The 4,948-nt window shown below is 45.6% G+C and overlaps 1 protein-coding gene across 13 annotated transcripts in view; it reads right to left on the minus strand.

Annotated features, from left to right (window-relative positions):
- MACF1 (microtubule-actin crosslinking factor 1) overlaps positions 1–4,948 on the minus strand; it is a 342,575-nt gene that overhangs the window by 68,749 nt on the left and 268,878 nt on the right. The window lies entirely within an intron of this gene.

Raw genomic sequence — 4,948 nt, forward strand, 5'->3', positions numbered from 1 at the left:
GAGGGCGGGGCAGAGCCGGGGCGAGGAGCTGCCGAGCCGGAGGGAGGGGGCGACCGAGGGGATTGGAGGCCGAGGCACCGAGGGAGGGGCTTCTGCGCGGCTCTGGGCGAGGGAGCCCGGCGCCCGCCGCTCGGGGGGCGGCCCACGCCCACCGCGCCCCCGGGGCCGGGGGAGAGCCCCGCCCCCTGAGAGAGAGAAGGGTGGGGAGCGGCACCAGCGCCAGTCTCGGCCGCGCAGCGCAAATCCCCTGACAAAGGAAAGCCCCGCCCTCCCGCCGCTGGCCCGGCCCCTGTCGCCCCCGCCGCGTCCCAGCCCACCGGGCTCCTAGCCCTAGGGCGAGCTAACCCAGAAGGGGCGCCCCCGCCGCCCCGCAGCCAGCTGGCTCTGGCAAGGGCCATTCTGGGCCCCATTTGCCGGCATCACTCCCCGCTCCGGCTCTGCCGCCAAAGGGGTGTCCCTAGTCCCTCCAATGTCACCTTTAGCGCGCCCCTGCCGGGCCCAAGAACACTCCAGCCTTAAACCTGGCACTTCAATACGGACCAAGTTATTGGATAAACTCCAGGCACCTTCCCTCTCCCGTTCCTCACGTCCGTCAGGTCTCGGTTCATTCCCTTGCCAGGATTTCTTTGCCCACAGATCTGAATGGTGTTGATAACTGAGGCGAAGGGAACTGACGGCGGGGGTGGCGGGGGAGATGCTGGCAGCAGCGCCCCAAGCCCCAGAGCCTGGGCTCCTTCACCGCTGGGCACATCCAAGGAAACCTGAGCTCCTCGGGGCCAAATGAAAAGCAGGGGTCTGTATTTCAAGTCTCAAGATGGAAAATTCTAAAGAAAAATGGCCCACAATCCCGTCCACAGCTTTTTGGCTTTTATAAAAGCCATCTAGACGCCTGGTGACTGTTAAACAAAGAAAAGTACAAAGGGCAACCCAGAAACCCGTCCACCAGAGCAGCTGCATATCAGAAGGGGTGTAATATGCTGCTCCTTTGTGATGGTCATTTTCTGATTTTATGAAGAAAAAAAGTCTATTAGAATCTCTCAACTGACCATGTGGTCAATACAGATGGTAAAACTTATGGAAAAGTTATTTCTACCCTCTATACAAACTGTAAGTGAAGCCAATAGCTGGTGTATGGAGATCTGGCAGTGAAACTCTGAGCTGAGCCTTAGGCTGACTTGAGCCAGAGAGGTCTTTGGCAAAAAGGAGGTGTCAGCTGAAGCCTGTGATCATAATTAAGCAACTAAAAGACCTTTCACTGGCAAAATGTCTTACACGTCATTTCTCACTTCGAAAGAGGCTGCTGATCAATTTCTGCCCACTCAAATTCAAAAGACTCTATCTATCCATCTGTAAACTGAAAGGGAGGGTGGGCAGACTAGATTGTGTCTTGACAGCTTTTCTCACTTGAATATTCTTTAGTCCTAAAACTGTTAAAGGAGCTGCCCCACAATGCTGACTCCTCCTGGTCCTACACTGTAAGACTGTCCTCTGAGGAACAAACAGCAGAAAGAACCAAAAATGTTTGAACTAGGGAAGGTTTCCAAGCAATATAATGAACATCAAGTATCTAAAGGGCTGGGAAGTGGGAGGAAGGAAGCTTGTTCTGGATGTCTACTTAAGCTGGCACACTATGATCCAAGGGTAGATTTCAAACCAACAAAGCTTTCTCACAGCTATTCGAAGAATAGGGCTTCCCCTGAAGGGATGACTTTCCTGACCCCAGAGGTGTCTGAGCAGAAATTCAAGCAATCACTTGGCAGAGATTTGGGGAAAGAGATTTACAATTCCTCTTTCAGTTTGTTCAAGATGAATTTTAAGGTCCCTTCTAACTCTAATTCAGTGTGATTGGAGGGCTTGATTAGCTTATGTATCTGATACTTAACATTTCAGGGAATCTGGGTTTTAATATTCCTTTAATTATTAAGTACAACTGGAAAAACCCAGGGAAGGCAAGATCAATTTCACTAGCAAATCTCCCTGGCAAAATACACGTCAGTATCTGAATACTTACGTGTTCAGATATCATAACAGACTATTTAGTGTGCCAGGGGCCCTCTGGCTGGAAGAATCTGAGGAATTCTGGCTCTGGACTAAGGGTGGGTGGTTATTCTATTATAAAGAATGATCTTGATGTGGAATCACAAACTTCATAGCCAGAAATTCCTTTCCTGTTTGCTCACTAAGTCAGGTGCCAATGAATTCAGTCTTTTCTTAATCCTTCCCCACACCTATTTACCTTAGTCTCACCACTCTCACCAATGCTCCATATTACAGTCAACTAAGTAAAGGGAGCATTTTAGCAACTATGAAGTTCAGATTCAAATTACTTATCAGCTTAAGTCACATTCTCTCTGATTAGTGTATTAGGAGGCTATATTAAGAGACTATTATAAAGAAATCTCTCCAAAATTCAAACATGGCCTTATAGAAAGGATTATATAAAGTTGACCAATTACTCCCCTCCCCTGCAAAAAGTGCTTTGCTCCTTTCTTTGAATCATCAGTTTGTGTTGAGAGAGAAAAAAGGCACAAAGTCTCTTTCCTCCATGTCTTTTTTAAAAAAAAATCTGTTCATGAGTTTCTCCTTAGTTTTGGTATGTGGAACTCTGCCAATAGCCATCTCAGTGACTGAAATAAATACCTGATACAGCTTTCAACCTCTTGTTACCCTGATAGCTCCAACAAAAAAAGCATCTGTTCATTTCACATGCTGTGTGTAAACTTTTAAAAAGAGAAGTATAGCGAGCACCTCTTTGATGCTTCCCCCATTCCTATAACACAAATATATGTGCTGATGCCAAATTTTAAATTAGTTTCCAGTTAGTTGATTACAGAGTTCAAAGAATTCTCTATTTATTTCGAAATTCCTAAGAACAGAATTGGTGTCAGATTTTCCTTTGGTGAACTTGGAAGAAAGAACAATCTTGGCCCTTCCTGCTGTCTAATTAAAACAGAAAGGTGGAGTCGCCTCACACCCTAACACAGCTCCCTTTCCAAGTTTTGGACTTGGCACTTTGCCTTTGTCTGCTCCAGACTTAAACCACCAGCCTCCAAGGAAAATCTGGAGACCCTAGAGGCATACTTCCTCAGATTCTATAATGCCTTTTCATCCACCTCTCTCTTGGAGGATTAGTGCTGACTAGAGGAGGAGACAGAAGACTGGTTGGATCTTGCACATTTAAAACCTACAAAATGCCTTTCATCTTGGGATCTCTAGATTTTACAAGCATTTATTTAGTAGCAAGTGGAAACTCCACAGTATTAGTCTGAACCTGTTGGGCATCAGTCACTACCATCTTTTTATTACATAAAGATGGCTACACAGTGGCTCGTTAAGCAATGCAGCATGATGTGAAGCTTGCTTTAAATCTAAGGATTTTGATGCTATTTGAGCTCTTGTGTATTTCTAAACCCATGAGAAAGCTTTCCATACACTCTTCAGGAACTTTCATGACCCCTATAGCCCTTTCCTGCTTGTAGACTTTTCATATTAATCCCTCTTTAGCCACTCCCCACGACAGTGGTGATGACAAAAGCACAGGGCTTTGTGAGAAAAGACCCAACAGGACAGTGGGAGGCAGGAAAGCAGGAGATTCCAGGAAGCCTTTATGGAGGGAATCACATTTACACATCAGGATCTGGAGATGCAGAGATGGTAGAGACAAGGATTTCTAAGTGAAGGACTAAAGGCTGGAAACCTAAAGAGGCCAATTCAAAGTTATCATGGTTTAAGTTATAGGATAGATGCAAGGGAAAAATGAAAGGTCAGAATGGTAAGTAGCTCAGGTCAGTTCACCAAGGCCCTTGAATGCCAAACATGAATTTATGCTTTATTTGTGCATGCTAAGTCACTTCAGTTGTGTCTGACTCTTTGCAACCCATGGGCTGTAGCCCGCCAGGCTCCTCTGTCCATGGGATTCTCCGAGCAAGAATACTGGAGTGGGTTGCCATTTCTTCCTCCAGGGGATCTTCCCGACTCAGGGATCAAACCTGAGACTCTTACCTCTCCTTTGCTGGCAAGTGGGTTCTTTATCACTAGCACTACCTGGAAAGCTCAAGACTTTCTTCTTTAACTTACCACGGGTTCGTACAAGTGACTGAGTCGTGTGTGGAAAATTTCTAAGAATCTGAGCCTGTCTGCTCACTCAACTGCCACTTGATATAAATTATTGCATTACAAAAAATCCAAATCTTAATTGCAGAGGCAGACTATTTGAACTTCATAACTGATCAGCTAGAGGGTAGGGGTTAGGGGGAGAATAAATGTATAAAAATGCTGTCGGGACCTCCTCAGTGGTCCAGTGGCTAAGATGCCATGTTTCCAATGCAGGGGGCCTGGGTTCGATTCCTGGTCAGGGAACAAGATCCTGCAGGTCGCAACTAGGAGTTCAAATGCTACAACTAAAGAATCTCACATGCTGCAACTTAGACCTGGCACAAATAAATAAAAAATAAATATTTATTAATAATAATAAATAAAACTTTTTATTTGGTTATAATAATAACCAAAACAAATAAATAAATATTAAAAAATAATAAACCTCTTTGGATGACTGAGGGCACAGCATACTATCAAACAGCAACAGACAGGAAGAACTACTGGAGGAGCTAACACATTCAGTGTAGCACATACTGAGTGTGAGGTACTCAAAGGCTACCCATGTGGAGGTATCCAGAGAGACCAAAGGTCAGGGTGGAGATAACAGAGGTAGAAAACTTCTGTAGGACAGTGAGGAATTGGCCATTCCAGGGCTGAGCGTGGAGAGAGGTGAGAAGAGGGTGGATGACAGGATTTCAAGAGCCACAGGTAAGGAAGTAGAAAGACAAATCGAAACAGAAAGCAGAAGAGCAGCCAGAGAAGAAAATGGAGAGAGCTCAATGTCAGGAAGGTGAATGGACAGGAGGGTTTTGAGAAAGAAGATACGATGTTAAATGGTGCACAAGAAAGG

The sequence above is a fragment of the Bison bison genome, unplaced genomic scaffold, assembly GCF_000754665.1.
Source record: "Bison bison bison isolate TAMUID 2011002044 unplaced genomic scaffold, Bison_UMD1.0 scf7180017864484, whole genome shotgun sequence".
Taxonomy (NCBI): Eukaryota; Metazoa; Chordata; class Mammalia; order Artiodactyla; family Bovidae; genus Bison; species Bison bison.